This window comes from Triturus cristatus, chromosome 3_1, assembly GCF_964204655.1.
Source record: "Triturus cristatus chromosome 3_1, aTriCri1.1, whole genome shotgun sequence".
NCBI classification, from domain to species: Eukaryota; Metazoa; Chordata; class Amphibia; order Caudata; family Salamandridae; genus Triturus; species Triturus cristatus.
In genome coordinates, this window is record NC_140583.1 from 221441060 (window position 1) to 221459179 (window position 18120).

Sequence of the window (18120 nt, forward strand, 5' to 3'; positions counted from 1 at the left end):
ATGGTGCGTGTGCTTCGTAAGTTCGGGCTGGGTGAGCCTTTTCTGCAGATGCTTGGAGCACTGTATTTCCGTCCCACTGCTAGGCTAAGAATTGGAGATCGGGTCACGGGTGCCTTTGATATCGGCAGAGGCACCCGACAGGGTTGCCCCCTCTCACCCCTCTTATATGCCCTGGTGGCGGAGCCTTTGGCTTGCGCAATTAGGGAATACCATAGATACGAGGGCATCAGCTTTCCTACCTATCAGATTGGCATCTCGACCTATGCAGACGATACCCTGCTGTATGTGAGGGACCCGGAGGAGAATCTCGCCTCCATTCTGAGGGAGGTGGTCCGGTTTGGGGCCCTGTCGGGCCTTAAGGTGAACTGGAGCAAATCGTTGGCGTTTCCGCTGACGCCGATAACGCTGCCATTCCAGATGGATTATCCACTGCAGTGGACGACGGGCGCGGTCCGGTACTTGGGGATTCAGCTCCACAGGGATCCGGAGGTGCTCCTCCGGGAGAACTACGGAGTGGCATACACCAAATTAGTCGAGGATGTGGAAAGGTGGAATCGGCTTCCCCTGACGTTACTGGGTAGAATAGCCATCATGAAAATGGTGGTTTTGCCAAGGTTTTTGTTCCTGTTCAGTAATATCCCGGTCGTGCTCTCCAAGGCCTTCTTCAAGCAGCTGACCCAAACGCTAATAAGCCTGGCCTGGGGCGGTAAGCAGCCCAGGGTCCGATGGGAGGTGTTGACACTACCGTACGAACTGGGGGAGCTAGGGGCTCCGGACCTGGAAAGGTATTATAGAGTCGCCCAGGCGGCACACTTGCACACGTGGATACATGCTGACCCGGGGGTTCCCCATGTGATCCTCGAGCGTTTGTTCGCGGACCCGCTTCCCTTGCCTGCGACTGTCTTTCTGCCGGCGGATCGCAGGGTGGGAAATTTAGATTCCCTTAAAGCCACGAACCACGCATGGTTGGCGTTGGCGAAGGCCCGGGGTTGTGCGATATTGTACTCTCCGTCGCTGCCGGTAGAGTGGGCGATGTGGCTCCCCCCGTTGCGAGAGAAGGGTGTGCTGCAGGCGCTGAGCAAGTTGGGCATTATTCGGATGGAGGATTTATTTGCTGACGGAGTGGCCAAAACGTGGGAACAGATTGGATCGGCGCAGCCGGCTCCCACACTCCTACAGCGTTTTCAGTTTCACAGGGTGCGCAGTGCGCTCTCGGACCTGTTGGGGCCGGGTTTGGCGGAGCCTCCAGAGGTCCCGGAACTCACTTATGTTATAAAAACCACGGCGTCGGCCAAACTGGTCACGACACTCAAAAGACTGGGGGATCAGCGTGCAGTAAGCCGGTGTGCTGCGGCGAGATTTGCCTGGCAGACAGATCTAAACATGGAGATCACAGATGAGATGTGGAAATACTGCTGCGCTAGCACCAAGAAGGTGTCATTAAATAGCCGACATAGATTGGTGCATTTTAAATTCCTGCAGCGCATATACTACACCCCGGAGAGATTGTATAGGTACGGATTGCGTCAGACAGCGGAGTGTGAGCGCTGCCACTTCCCTGTTGCGGATTTTATACACATGGCCTGGCACTGTCCGGGGGTCACCAGGTTCTGGGCGGAGATTTTCCGAGAACTAAGTAAGATTTTGGAGGTGGAGATTCTCCCTACCCCGTCTTTGGCGTTGCTGGGGTACTCCAGACCCCTCCCGCAGGCGCTGCGCCGCCTGGCGGACATGGCACTGTTAATAGCCAGAAGAGTTGTGGCGATTTGTTGGATGAGAGGACCACTACCCACTAAAAAGCGATGGGCCAGTGACATGCTGTACTGCAGCACACAGGCGGATATATATAGTGAATTGTTACCGCCGAAAAGCCGTCCAAAGAATTTCTGGGGGCTGTACAGAACGTCTTTGGTATCCGGGGACCCTGAGTTGGATAGTCAGAGGGGGGCACAGAATGGGGAACCCAGTGTGCCTGTAGTAGCTGGGGGGGGCACTGGATGTGAGCGGGATGCCGAGGGCGCGCGCTTGTGAGGTTCCCTGTGGGACTGAGTCGGAGTGGGCGCCTGCTTGTGTGGAGTGGGGACTGGCACGTCCGAGGTCTGACTGGGCTGGCTGGGCGAACGGCTCGCATCGAGTTTGTGTGTATTGCCAGGGTGTATGTTGATCGACTGAGGGAGGATGCTCCTTTTGGGTACGTCTGGACGGCGAGATGACAGACGCGGGCATGGGCAGCGGAGAGACGGGAGGAGACAGTGAAGGTGAAGTAGACGGGGTGGGTGGGGGGGTTTAGAGATAAGGCTGGAACATTCAGGGGTTATGTCAGACGGGCGGGCTGTGAAGGGTACGTGGGTATCCCTGCTTAGCGATTGCTCGCTACCATAAGGTATGGGGCGGACACAGCCCTGGCCGGCGCCCCGACCCTGTTCGGGGTTTTTCTCAGTTCATGATTGTTGCAACGCCGCCGGTCCCCCGGGATGTCGGCTCAACGGCGGTGTATGAGTGACATCAACTGCCCGCGTGCGGAGCGGAACCTTTGCGTTGAAATGTGCCGGGAAGGCGATCCTATTTGTAATGTTCCTCTATGTTAATAAAGGTTTTTGAAACTTTAAAAAAAAAAAAATAATAATATCCTGCTCACAGTAATTTTCTGTAGAAGCTCTTGAGCCTCTTCTAAATTTGCAAACATATGGAATTTGCCTTGCACAAGAACACGTAATTTGGACTGTTGGGATATAGACGCCTGAGCTCCTTGTGCCTTAAACAAATAGAGAAATTTCACAAACTCCTTTCGCCGGCGGGCTCCGGTAGCGGACATGTCGGAAAAATACGACAGGTAGGCACTCCTCGAGTTGAGATCTGTCGCATTTGAATAGTCTGAGACAATACCCGCTCCTTAATTCTAAAATCTGCAAAATTAACAAGAATAGTTCTGGGTAATGTCGAATTCGGAAATGGGGCTGGAACTCTGTGTGCTCTTATAATAGTTAGATCTCCAGAAAAGTCCGGAAGAACACTGTTTTTAATAAATGTCTCCACCCACTGAAGCATTGTGTCCCCTCGCAGCCTTTTGGCACCCCAACCAGTCGCAGATTTGAACGCCGGAAGTGATTCTCCAATTCCTCAATTTTGGTCTCTAAACTAAGCTTTTGTTTTTTAGCCAAGTCCACTTGTTGCTGAATCGTCGTCATCTGATGCTCAAGTTGGGATATTCTTGACTCAGCCTCCTGCAACCTTCCCAGAAAACTGGCTACAGCTTCTTCAATTTTTGCCAACCGATGGTGCAGGGCCGCAATATGATTTGCTTGAGTCGTTTTCATTTCGCAAATCTCATCTAAAATAAGGTTTAACATTGATTTAATATCACATTGAAAGCTGGCCCCATTATCCAATTGTGAGGTCCCAGATGGTTCCGCACCGCCTGCCTGAGTTTGATCTTGATCTTCTGCTTCCGTGGTTTTTTCCAGCAGTTAGGTCGTGGGAAGGAGCTGTCCACTCCTCAGATCCTTTTTTAACTGATTTTGCTGATTAGATGGTGAGACTGATAGTGAGTTAGTGGCTGTTTGAATATCCAGTGAACCTTCAGTTTGTAATCCTACCACTGGCTGTGGTACTTGCTGGAATGTTTGCTCTGGTTCAACTTCTTGAAATGGTTCTTCACGGAGGGTCTGAGCGGATACGAGAGTTATGAGAGGTATTTTGGTTTTTTGAAAGAGGGGATATTCCTTCTATTTTATTAAATTCATGCCGGTCGTTTCTTCCCTTGCGGAATCATGATTTTGATCTATTTCTGCCTCAACCAGGGCTCTTACCACCTGATCATCTTCCTGAATAATGGGCACCCTGGGCTGCCCTGTATCAGGTCTACTCCCTCAGCTGTGGCATTTTCTTTTATTTTGCCTGTGCTCGTGACCTCGGCCAATAACAGCGGTGTGTCCTTACTGGTTCTGCTCTCGAGCTCACCCTCCTCATCCTCAGAGCTCGATCTTCTAGCTGAGCCCTGCCGCGCTCTCAGCAGGCGTTCCGCCCTTAATGTTGACAAGGTTGTCTTACTTTGGGTTGACCGGGTCTTAGATTTTTGCCCACCACTTGTGTCTACATGTTTTAACCCGTTGGGGACCTTCCAATGTGTCCCCATATTGAAATCGCTTTTCTTGTCGACCATAAAACTGTAGTTACTTACGATTTTTGGAGATGCACTAGTATCTCTAAGTAAATAGTGTCTGGAGGCACAGTAACCCTTCGTCTCTCAACCAGCGCAGAATATAACCTTTTTTCAGCAGCCACAATGTCTCCGAGTTTGTATAATTTTGCAGAAAAAAAAGTAGTTTCTCTATCTGTTTTTTCTGCTCCCCTCAAATCATCCCACTCTTTCTGTTTCTTATTCAATGAAGTCCCATGTATCTCATACCCTCTCCCCGCCCATACAATACGAGCTTTTTACAATACCTTCACTTTTCGGAATTTTTTAAACAAAGTCTATCGATAAAGAGGAATTCAGCTTTTCCTTTTCCTGCTTCTCCTTGATTATGTAGTACTCGACAGCTAGCAAACAGAAGCCAGCAGTCAGCAGCCCGGTCTTATCTGCAAACGCCAAGCTTTATTTACGATCGCCAGCTGTCTCCCATTGCAAGAGCAGGATTGTCAGAGCTCTTGAACACCACGACCTTATCCTCGACCTAACCCTTGAACAGGAGATTGAAATCCGATTGTGTTTCAATGCCGTAACTGGGGCCACAGCACAGCCAGAGCCGTCTCTCCAGAGCCGATCAGCAAGCAGGTACGAACACTGCCTCCATTACAGAGGGAGGAGCCCATGGGTCACCTGAGGCTACTTGCAAGTGGGTTTCGCTGTAGCCTGCATCCTCGGGTATGAGCCTTTTGGAGATCTTGTAGCATATCCTTCAGAAATGGGGCTGGTAGGGCCTTGAATAAGTATTGGAATCTTTGTAATTTATTCATTTTACTGGTTGCCACTCTCAAAGCCATGACATAGAAAGGGCTGCTAGTGTCTTAAGTCGATTTTTATTTCTGTTAACAGTGTAGGGTAACTTGGTTTGCATAGGTCCTGGATAGTTGGTATTATAGGAATCTCCAAATACTTCATCTAAAGATCCCAAAATACTTGATCTTTCCTGTAGCCTTTTTGTAAGGTATTATAGTACCTAGTTGTTCCTTTGACCCTTTTGCTAGTTCTAGTCCCAATATTTCAAAATTGTCCAGATTGTTTACCTTAAAGCCTGAGACCTTTCCGTAATTCTGGATTTCCTCCATTACGTTTGGGATAGGCTGGTCTGAGTTTTGTAACATTAATGGTATATCATCAACAAAGAAGTGCATTTTCTGTGACTTTTCTTTAAACAGCATCCAATTTATCTCCTCTAATTGTCTGATCTTTTGCACCAAAGGTTCCATGATGCAGCGAACAGCAAAGGTGACAAAGGAGACCCCTGCCTTGTACCCTCGTTTAATCTAAAGCTTGCTATCCTGACACGGTTACCGATCCCTCTAGCCGTAGATGCTGTGTATGTACACATGCACTATATATATATATATATATATATATATATATATACAAAAATCATCTTGATCCTAAGCCTTTCTTGGGTATGATGCAGTGCATAAATTACCAGTCTACTCTGTCAAATGCCTTTTTCGGCATCCAAGTCCAGAATGATCATTAGTGTCTTACAGTTGTTGGATTCTTCTATGCGATACATAACAGTTCTTCTATTATTGAATGTTTCTCTTAGTACTATAAATTCTGATTGGTTTGGTTGTAGCAGGTTATGTATTAAATTGTCCAGTCTATTAGCTGAGACATTTTTGCTCATTTCGAGGTCTAAGTTGAGTTCATCTATTGAACTAAAAGTCCTTTGCTCCTTTGATTTCCATTTTTCAAAGAGCCTTCAGCCTCCTGCCTCGCTAGGGTAAAAGTACCAGTTTGTCTAAATATATTATATTGTCTCACTAGGTGTGGCACCAAGAGGGAACTAAGAGCCTGATTTAGAGTTCCCCGTACTACAAGTGCATTATATCCATTATGTCTGCCAAACTCTCACTCAAGCTTAAATATTTTTATAAACATTTGCTGTGTTGCCAGAATATGCCCCAGGTGCAGTGATTTTGCACCCATGAGTAGACTCCTCAACCCATGCTCACAGCTTTGTTTTAGAACACTTTTGAAATAAATAAAATTCAAGCCTAAGGCAAGGGCCTTTAACAAGGGAGTGGCTCTTTAATGGCCGGTATAGTCCGCTGCAGCGGGCTACAAGGTTATTAGAATTTTTTTCCCAGTGAGGGCAGAATTTCCTCATTATAAAAACAAAGGACTATTGGAGCTTGTGGGGTTTGAAATTCTGGCGCTTCTGAAGCCTTTGATTCACAGATGTTATTGTGATTGTTCAACAGCTAACAGCAATGCACCTGGCCATGGCTGTGAGATGTTGAACATTCACAGCCATAGCTGTGAAAGGTGGCTGAAGTTAACCCCTAGTTCTCCCTATGCTCGGCTAAACTGCTTTTTCTCATTCAGCCAAGCCAGGGAGACCGAGGAGATGAGCAGCATTCCCCCTCTCTCCTTCCGAGGCTCAAGTGATTCTGTTAACTACAGTAGGAGGGAGGGGAAGGATCCAGTTTGCTGTGCAGCACAGCCTCTGCCTTTCGCTATATTTTGGAGAGGCAGGGGAGGAGCAAGGCAAAGGCTGAATATTAGAACATTAAAATGTTGAGAGCAGCAGGCCTCTATCAGTTTATATAGGCTTTTGCTGCTCCGTTGTCTTCAATGGAGCTACAGACATTCCAGTGTTCTAATTTTGTTTTCTGCCACACCAACAACAGAGTCATTTTTATGATAACTTTCCCTTCTTTCCTCTTTTGCTGGCTGAGCGGTAATGATATTGACTCAACTGATTCATGAGGTAGCACAGATCTAGAGCCCTAATGGAATAATAAACATTGATTCCTCAGTTGCTGAATGCCAGAAGTATTATGGGACAGTAAGTAAATGTAATCACTATAAATAATCACATGTCCTTTTTATATGCTGACTGCTTTCATGGTGAAAATTAAATATAGGACTGTTGCAACCCTGCAGGTGTGCCTTTGTTTGACATCCACACTTAGGACGTGATTCACAAAGGGCCTTCGCACTCGTGGCGAAGGCCTCGCAGTCGTGGGGGAGTCTCCCCACTCAGGGTTGAATCTCTACAGTGAGAATTCACATTGTGGAGTTTGAAGACTCCCCCACGACTCCGGGGCCTCCACCGTGAGTGCAAAGGCCTTTTGTGAATCAAGCCCTTCATGTTATCAACTTCATGTCGAACACTCAAACCACTCGCCAACTGTTGTTTTCGGAAGTTGTGAGCCATAAGCAGATACAGCTGGTACAATGACCATGGTAGCTCTGGAGACACTTTAATCTGAACTCCAATTCATTAAGAATTACATGTCAATGATTGAACAGTCAAACTCAGAGAGCAGTAAACATGTGAAGCTCATGCAGCCTTAGCTGGCAACTGTCAATCTGAGATTGGAGAAGACCGACTTATGCCTGTATGAACTAGAGCAACAAAGCTTCCTTTACAGTAGAAAGTGATGGCGCCCAAGGATTGTAGTAGAAGGAACAACATGAGGATTTCTGGTCTTTCAAAAATGAAGAAGGTGCTGACGTGACGGTGCAGAGCTTGAATATCGATGTATAAATATCGATGTACAGAAATATTGAGGTAAAAATATTGTGGGACAGAAATATAGATGGAAAAACTATCGTGGTCAAGAATATCGATTGTTAGGTAAGTAATATCGGTTGCAAAAATGTCGAAGTATGAAATATCGTTTACAAAAATATAGTTGTTAAAAATATCGATTAATTATTAATGTTATGTATTTTAGTATTTTGTATGAGAATTGTTTGTATTTTTATTCTATGTGTTAAAATTTTAGAAGTAAATTTTTTATTTTTAAATAGAATTTTGCGTTTTTAGTTCCGTAGCAGGTTGTGGGTTTATACGGGAATAGGGTGGGAAGTAATTTATTTATATGAAATGTATTCAATAATTTATATTTATTCATAATTGTATAATTGTGATGTTATAGAGTTAAATGTGTAAATTAAGTTATTAATAATTGTTTGATAATTAGTTGTCAATTAATTTAAATTAGTTAATTATCAATTAATGATGGTAATTGTTTAATGAATTTTAGGTGTGCGTTGTGGTGTTTATAGGTGTCAATGGTGGGAAGGGTGGGAAGTAATTTATTTTGTATTGATGAATTATTACATATTTGTTAAATAATTTGCATTAATTAATTTATGAATAATTGTTTGATAATTAGTTGTTAATTAATTTAAATTAATTAATTATCATTTAATTATAGTAATTGTTTAATGAATTTTAGGTGTGCGTTGTGGTGTTTATAGGTGTCAATGGTGGGAAGGGTAAGAAGTAATTTATTTTTTATTGATGAATTATTAAATATTTGTTAAATAATTTGCATTAATTAATTAGTAATTATTAATTGTAATTGTGTAATTGTGTTGTGGATATTATAGTGTTAAACAATGTGTAATTTATGACTGTTTATTATGTTTTTTAATAATAATATATTTAAATTTCAATATTAATTATGTTAATAATGGAAATAAAATGTAATACAAATGTTGATGTTTTTTTTTATTGGTGTGGTATCCAGCACTTTCCCTACTGTTGCACTCACTGGAGTGGGAATAGTAATTTTTACCCCTCCGCTATCCAACACTTTCCCTACTGTTGCACTCACTGGAGTGGGAATAGTAATTTTTACCCCTTCGCTAACCAATACTTTCCCTACTGTTGCACTTATTGGAGTGAGAATAGTAATTTTTACCCCTCCGCTATCCAACACTTTCCCTGCTTTTGCACTCACTCGAGTGGGAATAGTAATTTTTACCCCTCCGCTATCCAACACTTTCCCTGCTGTTGCACTCACTGGAGTGGGAATAGTAATTTTTACCCCTCCGCTATCCAACAGTTTCCCTGCTTTTGCACTCATTGGAGGGAGAATAGTAATTTTTACCCCTCCGCTATACAACACGTTCCCTGCTTTTGCACTCACTGGAGTGGGAATAGTAATTTTTACGCCTCCGCTATCCAACACTTTCCCTACTGTTGCACTCACTGGAGTGGGAATAGTAATTTTTACCCCTCCGCTATCCAACACTTTCTCTACTGTTGCACTTATCGGAGTGAGAATAGTAATTTGTACCCCTCCGCTATACAACACTTTCCTTGCTTTTGCACTCACTGGAGTGGGAATAGTAATTTTTACCCCTCCGCTATCCAACACTTTCCCTGCTATTGCACTCACTGGAATGGGAATTGAATTGTAATTTTTAACCCTCTGCTATCCAACACTTTCCCTGCTATTACACTCACTGGAGTGAGAATAGTAATTTTTAGCCCTCTGCTATCCAACACTTTCCCTGCTATTGCACTCACTGGAATGGGAATAGTAATTTGTAACCCTCCGCTATATAACACTTTCCCTGCTTTTGCAATCACTGGAGTGGGAATAGTAATTTTTACCCCTCCGCTATCCAACACTTTCCCTGCTATTGCACTCACTGGAATGGGAATTGTAATTTTTAACCCTCCGCTATCCAACACTTTCCCTGCTATTACACTCACTGGAGTGAGAATAGTAATTTTTACCCCTCTGCTATCCACCACTTCCCCTGCTTTTGCACTCACTGGAGTGGGAATAGTAATTTTTACCTCTCAGCTATGCAACACTTTCTCTACTGTTGCACTCACTGGAGTGGGAATAGTCATTTTTACCCCTCCGCTGTCCATCACTTTCCCTGCTTTTGCACTCACCGAAGGGGAAATAGTAATTTTTGCCCCTCCGCTATCTAAAACTTTCCCTGCTTTTGCACTCATTGGAGTGGGAATAGTAATTTTTACCCCTCCGCTATCCAACACTTTCCCTGCTTTTGCACTCACTGGGGTGGGATTAGTAATTTTTACCACTCCGCTATCCAGCACTTTCCCTGCTGTCGCACTCACTGGAGTGGGAATTGTAATTTTTACCCCTCCGCTATCCAACATTTTCACCACTGTTTATTGTGTTGCGAAATGTATGTTTTTGTTTTTTTATAGTTTAATGTGTTAATTAATTATAGAATGTTTTATTTTATTTTAAATTATTGATATATGTATATATTTTATTTTTATATAATTTAAAAGTTTATAAATTAAATTAAGATAACAGTTAATAAAATGTATTTGAGTAAATATATGTATATGTACACATTTTTGTGTTTATATTTTTTTAATTCATTTTATTAATATATTTATTCAAAATATATATTAACTGTAATTTATTTTGTTAAAAATATTAATATTATTTAATATATTTTATTTAAGTTATATATATTTTAAGTCGATATTTTTTACATCTATATTTTTTACATCAATATTTTTGATTCAATATTATTGTACTTACCTGTTTAAGTATAGGGAGTCGATATTTTTGTATTCAATTTTTTTACATCGATATTTAATCAGGGAACCGACGTGACGGCCTTCCTGAGTGCTTAAATTCTGAAAATGTTGGACGTTGCCTTTAATCCTCCTCTCAGAGTTCAGTGATCTTATGAATTATGTACTTGTCATGTGAATGTTCTGCGACCAGTGATTGTGTGATTGCTACATCATCAATAGGCCCCATATACTCCCTGTATCGTAAAATGAAATGGTCATTTTCAATATAATGGGCATTAAAAACTCTATAGCAGCTGGCTTTTCCAGGGAATCAAACATTGTTGAATGCCTTTTCTCTACCTGGGTTCCACATCAGTGCATGTTAATTCAGCTCTACTGATGACTGTATCAGAGGATCAAAACACAGTGTTGCAATCATCCCAGCATGGGGACAAATTACCTTCACCAACAAATCAGTAGTAAATCGGATAGACGTCTGATGTCGCTGCGTAATAGCCAGGATCTGGAAACTTCATGTTCCACATGGGATAAATCCAGGTTTTCACTGAAAGACTGCCTAAAGAACTATGTCCTAATCATGACACTAATTCACATCTAAAAAGCAAAGGCAAAGGCAATGAGAGCACAGGTAACTTTACCTGTGTACAAATTAGATGTTGGATAAGTGTAAACTAATTCCAAGTGAGACTTTCCCTGTTGCTAATCAAGAAGTGGTAATACATGTATAAGACTTTGCTGCTGACAGGTTAGAGGATATGTTCACTGAATGTCAACGGGCTGACCAGTTTTAGAAAATCCTTTCCACCTTGCAACTAAAAAACTACACATTGTGCTGCTTCAAGAAACCCGTTTATCTTTACAAGGAGCTGTCAAATTAAAAAGAGACTGGGTAGGAAGAGTGATTTCAGCTTCAGGACCAGAATACATAAAAGGAGAGGTTTCAATCCTTATACATAAATATCTACTGCCGCATCAGCAAAATCTGGATTGGGAATAACGTGCACTATGTGTTTGCGAAAATAACTTCCCAAAGTTCTCAATTTGTACAAGGTACAGTATATGGCCCAAACAAAAAGCAGAACACTGACAGAAATTGACCACCTTAAAATTAACCCTGGGCGTAGTTCGCGAAGTAGCACTTCGCAAAACTACGCAAAGTGCACTTCGCACTACGCGAGCTACGCGTAGCACTTCGCGAACTGCGTTGTACCTTGTTCGCACTGTGCCAGATGTTGTTTTCAATGATTGCACAGTGCGGACAAGCAACCGGCACTGTGCAATCATTGAAAATGGCATCTTGAACAGTGCGAGCTGTAGTTTTCTGCTGCTCAAGTAGATTTTTACTCGAGCGGCAGCTTTCTCAACGCGAACTGGTAGTTTCTCATCGCGAGCGGTCGTGAGCATACGCGACCACTCGCAATGAGAAACCTGACCTCCTCGCGTTGGGGATCTCGCCGGGAGGTTTATTTTCCATGCTCGCGATCGCCAACTTGATGTTGCTGATCGCGAACAAGGAAAAAGTCTTGCCGGGATGTCATTTTGCTTGCTTGCGGTCGTCAACTTGACGTTGAGGACCGCGAGCGAGCAAAAAATGACCGCAGCACTACGCAACACTAAGCTACGCGTGTTCGCACTGTGCTACGTGCAATTCGCGTAGTGCGAAGTAGCGCGAACTTCGCAAACTACGCGAGCGTAGCGTAGTGCTTTGCCCAGGCTTACTAAAAATCTTAATTCACGGTAATTGGAATATAATCCCCTGCCTTGACTGGCAATCTGTTGTGACCTTAACCAACAGTAAAATACTTCTTTCGTACTTCACGTCTCCACCACACACTCCACCTTCACAGCATCTACAGCCTTCCTGTCCATCCATTCTTTGTTCAGTTTAGACCCAGCAACCTAATCTCTTAACAACGTAAAAGGTGACACTCCTGTGTGAGCTGTAGTTCTCATGGCCTACACTGTGCCCCAAACCACAGACTTCAATTCCAACCCATTTACCAATGCTAAATGTTCTTATGTGCTTAATGGCGGCGTATTCTGAAAATTCTCTCCCCTCCCTGGATACCAACTGGGTGCCACTGTCAGTCACTAATTCTTCAGGATACCCCTACCTCCACAGAAACAGGAAATTAATGACCACATTGGAATTCATTCTCTCAACACATTTAATTTCAGGCCATTTGGTAAAATAATCAAGTAAAATAAGGGCATACTATAACACACTGCCCAAACCATCATATGGCCCTGATACTTTGAAAGCTAACGTACACCATGTCAAGTTAGCTGTGAAAATGGGATTGACAGGACTAGGGTTAGTGTGAGAAAATGGTTTGTTGATTGACTGGGATGTGAGTCATGGTCAAGCAACAGCCGCAATCCCTCGGAGGGTGATCCACAAAAATTCACTAAATTAACCTGTGCTTAAGACAGGTTAGCTTAGCACAAAAAGAAATTTGACTTAACTTAGGAGCAATGTGTACAGTATTTATACAGCACACACAGAGTACTAAAGTGAAAACAATAAAGTGAGAACAAGCAGTTATCCAATACACAAATAAAAACTGAACGTAGCATATGTAAGCAGGTAACTCAGTAATTTCCAAACGCGCTGACGGAGCCTTCACGGGCATTGTGACTGCTGTGCAATAATTGAGTTCCCCACTTACATTTGCTGCGTTCGGGATTTATTCATGTATTTTGCAATTGCTTGTCCCATGTGCAAGGTAATCTGACCTGTTTGCAAGTGTCTCTAGGTTTTGTTCCTTTTCCACAGTCTTGCTGATGGTCTTGTGGACCTATCGGGTCACTTGAGACCGAAACGTCGACTGTTTGTCCTCTTTAACATCATTCATTACATCATATGGCGCATCAATCCATCACAATACTTGAAACGAAAGGATCAACTACATGGGACTATGGATTTATAAACCAACATATCTAACAGGAATTTGCGGTTCTGCAGATGCCAAGATCAGGGGCGGCTGGTCCATAGGGGCGCCGGGGCAGCGCCCCACAAAAGAAACTGCTCACTGCAGTTTGGGCAACAGGAATGTAAGTAGACGAATTGACATCTTCGCAATTCGTCTGTTTACATTTCCGGGCCGGTCTGTGCTTCAGGGGTTAAAGTGCGCATGTCTCCTGCTCTCGCACGCAGGCGAGAGCAGGAGTCCAGAAGATGGTCTGACTGCACATATGAGAGAGGAGCGTTGCTCCTCACTCACATTCACAAACCATTAGGATTCTGCTCATGCCCAGTGTAGTGCAGCCATCTGTAGATAGGCTCCTGCTCGGGCGGTGATGCGTTTTGCGCAAAGTCGCCCCATGCCCTATCAAATGCCAGGATATGAGGAATCAGGAGTCAGCCGCCCGGCCCCCCCGTTGCATTCAGTCTCCTGATTTGGCAGTTAGTATTTCCTGTTGAGCATTGCAGAGGAGACGTGATGCGACGCGGGACCGAAGGAGATGCCTCATGCCTGGTAAGTTTAATTCATTACATTAACCCCCACCCCGCCTCCCCGCGCGTACCACCCTCCATCTCTCACCCCCAATCATGCCGGCCGTGACGAGTCGTTCCACCGGCCGCGACTGCTATTGCCTACTTTTGAGGTCAACGCACATTTTAATGGTAAATGCCACTGTCTGAGGGAAAACTCAGTTAGAGTTTAATACCAGTCTCTAAAGGGCAGCGATACTGCACGTTGCACAAAGGACAGATTGCGGATTAGTGTCCGTAATGGGGTCGCTCCATGAGGGCAGGGGAGCTGCTTGCGGGATGAGCCACTGATGTCAGGAACATTCAGTTGCCAGTATGAAGCTCACAGCCTCAACTGCTTGACCTACCTCCTAGCCATGGGCCGCAAAGTCGAAGAATCCCATACGAAGCACCCATCTGCTGGTGGCATTTGCAGCATTATTGCCACAGTGCCTCTGACTTTGTGTTTGTCCATTTCACAAGTGGAAGTAATATTATTGTTAAGTTAAAGCCCCCGGGGAGCCAGCCCACACAAATATCTTGCTCCTGATTTGTTCCCTGCTCCAGCATCAGCAGGAGTTTATTTTTTACAAGCGCAATACCCCTGATATTGTGAGAGGCATAAGTGGTGCAACAATGCAGTCAACCTCATTGATGTTAAAGTATTGTGTACACAGTACTATAGATAACTACGCGGGCCGATCACTGAAATCAAAGCTGACTTTACCATATTTTGCGGGGGTATTTGTAATCATGTGACCCACTCTACTATGGTTTCTGCAATCATACACCACACGCAGGTATGATTTCAGTTATCACGCTTCACGCATTGCTGTGATTGCAAACATCTTTACCAACACACAGGTATGCCCCTTTAATTGCTGAATAACAATGCTCCTCACTGGTGAAGGCAGTCATCTTTTTCTGAGATGTTCTCTTTCAGGATTCTCCTTTGGTGGAGGGCTGGGCATCCCTGTTGCCTTCCTCAGTCTATTTGTCCGGTATGCTTGCATTACATTCAGTCCTGGCAATAACAACTGTTCTGGCTTGCCTTTTGTCTGCTTCAGCTTTGTGCAGGGCTGTGTCTAAGTAGAAGCGGATGGATCAAAGCCCTGTGCTCTTGTTGCCGATACACCATCCTGTGATTATATTTCCGTGTCTCCTTCGAGTTCTCACCTATTATAGATATGTTCTGCTTGGTTACCTATGACAGAGACCACACAGTTACTAGTTCCAGGGTGCTTGGTTTCTAGGGGGCTAGGGATGCATTCCTCATCTTGGATAGTAACCTCCCGAGTCGTATGACTGACCCTTAGATTGGGAGCAGGACTGGCTGGCGTTAGTGGGGTATACCCTTTATTCCTCTACATAGAAGGAAGTGTTCTCCTCACACCCTGGGTAAATTCAGTGGGGTCATGCCAATATTTAACCTGCACCCTGTGTGTTTTTGTGCCAAAACTGCTTTCTCTTGCTACTGGGAGGTGTGTACGACTGAGTCCAAGCAGACCCTATGAGTCTGGAACCTGGAATTCCAAGAAACATAGCAAGCTCAGACAGGTGATCAGTGATGTTTAATGGGGGCAACGCCAGACTCAAGAGGAAATGTACATATGTTGTAAATTATGTATTCCAACTTTTGAAGTTTGGATGTTACGTCAGTTTAGGCCATGTGACGTGCGAAATACAGACTGTTACAAATGTTTGACACTACACACTATTTGGCTCCTGAAAATACTTCACCATCTAGAAATGCTTTAACACTGCCCCGCTAATTATTTATTTGATCCCAGTGGGATCAGTATTGTATTGTAATTGCATGGAATATGAACTCTGCAGCCAATTGTAATTGTCCTTTTGAGGACAGAGTAATGAGTGCTTGCGCCTTTGCTAATCCACTGTAATGCGTTTACTTTTCTTCTTTGTGCTCTATTTAAGGGGCTTCTTGAATGTGGCCCCCGTTCAAAAATGACCTTCACATTGATACTTTTATCATTGCTTCGGTACTTGAAATTAAGGGAGGGCTGTTGGGCGCTTCAAAGTTTCCCTTTTATTGTGAAAGGAAATGAGTATAAGTGCTGCTTGGAGAATTGTCTGGGCTTTGTGCATGGTTGAAAGGGTTGGCAGTGCGTGCACCTGCCCTTTTTGTGCCATAAATTACTGGGGCGTGTGTCAATGTGTGCATGATAATATTCTTGTTTCAGGAACAAACCTTACACCCAATAGTATATTGGTTTCTTTTTGCGCGCCTAGGATGTCAGCAGAAAAAGCGATAAACAGTTTTGCCAGTCATTGTCTTTGTTAGAACAGATTCACAATTGCGTTATTAACCTGCCTAATTTCTCAAATTTGCTTGCAAATGCACCGTTTTTTTCAAAATATTCTTGAGTTGTACATCAATTGGTTTACGCCTCACCACTTTCAAATGTCACCAGCCGCCACTGGCCAAGAGTAGATGTATACTACGAAGGTTGTAGGGATCGTATGGGAGGTGCCAGTGTTGCTGAATTGTCCTTTGTACTTGCTTATCTCGTATTGCATTTTTTTTTATTTATGTATTGTAACTTGATTAATTTCATATAAAAATATATGTATGAATAACAATATGCCATGTATGGAATAAGTGAGCATTTTTCACTGCTAGCTCATTGCATTGACCAACATATTGCTGATTTGAGTATAAATAATTCCTCCGGGAGCACTTTATTTGTACTTTTTAAAAGTGGCATTTGAAAAATCTGACTTTACCATTACAATTTCATAGGTACCAAACGTGAAATATCTACCTACTTCCAATTAGGAATTACAGCTTATCAAATGTAATAAGGAATCTCCAACACTATTATATGAGAGGGGTGAGCCTCACAGTAGTGACAAATCTAATTTAGGAGTTTTTAACAACCAGGACAGGTAAAACTTAAAATCACGTCCAGCCTTTTAATGACACAGCATCCTGCCCTATGGCCAAGGGAGGACTTATCTATAATAAAAGAGGAATTTAATGATTGGGAAGAGGTTTTAAATAGCAGTTTAAAATTGTATTCAGGCTTTAGTGGCAGGCCTAGCACATATACTAAGGTGCCACGTAAGTGGGTGGCACGATAAGTGGTATGGGCCCACTAGTAGCATTTAATTTACATGCCTTAGGTATATGGTATATCACTCTAGGGACCTATAAGTACATTAAATATGTAAATTAGGTATATACCAATAAAACTATGTTTAGGGGCGTGAGCACAAGCACTTAATCACTGGTTAGCAGTGTTACAGTGCACAGAGTCCTAAGACCACCAAAAACTAATTTCATCACAAAATGGAGGTAAATAAGGAATATGTTTGGGGGAAGACCACCCTAAGGCTGGCAGGTCTAACAGCTAGTTAGTTGCATTTTGTCACTAAGAACACATACACAACAATTATCGACTAAACGGTCCACACCCATGTCGACTCTAGGCCACCAAAAATCTTCCCCAACTCTGAACTTTATGGCATGAATCCCAATATGAGCTTCATAAACTAGAATTAACACTTTGCCAGGAAGTTTTGAAGGAACAACCATAAACCCACATCTGTGTAAATCACCCTTTACAACTGATAATTCTTTTCAAACTCATTGATAAGGAACAAGATTTTTGTTAGTTTCTTTGGAAGGAGGCCAACTGTTCGTGGAGCAGGCAAAATGGTACAGGAGCTGGAATTCTCTTTATGAGTATGGCCTAGCATGGGGGAGCTGCTACCAATAGGTATGCTGTGTTATCTTCACTGGTACCAAGGTATGGTAACCAAGATATAAATGTTGCAAAGGTGTGCCTGTCACCGTGAGTATAGGTTTGAAATGTTCACTTAATTGTACAAGCTCAGTTAAATGTTACAAAGGTGTGCTTGTCACCATGATTATAGGTTTGAAGTGTTCACTGATTGTACCAGCTCAGTTGAAAACACATGTTTTCCTACTAGGAAATGGTCATGATAAGGTTAGGCAATGAAACCTTTCCCCGATCACTAAAATGGCTGCCAAAACCTTCTTAGACCTGACATATTTACATCAGGTTGGGGACAAATTCCATCCTAATCTCTCAAAATGGCTGCCGAAGGAAAAGACCTGTTTCTGCAGGAATTCAGGTCTGGATCTTGCCTACATGGACCTCCCTGTGATGCGTGCACAGA

General features: G+C 43.3%; 1 protein-coding gene across 6 annotated transcripts in view; it reads left to right on the top strand.

The window, feature by feature from the left end:
- Positions 1-18120, top strand: part of ACSBG1 (acyl-CoA synthetase bubblegum family member 1) — a 687864-nt gene that overhangs the window by 291048 nt on the left and 378696 nt on the right. Inside the window, exon 1 of one of the 6 annotated variants that reach the window (XM_085643722.1) lies at positions 4647-4777. The exons of the other annotated variants lie outside the window; for them this stretch is intronic. The gene's annotated coding sequence lies outside the window, so the exon portion shown is untranslated. Of the gene's footprint in view, positions 1-4646; positions 4778-18120 lie in introns of those variants that run through there. 6 annotated transcript variants of the gene reach the window in all.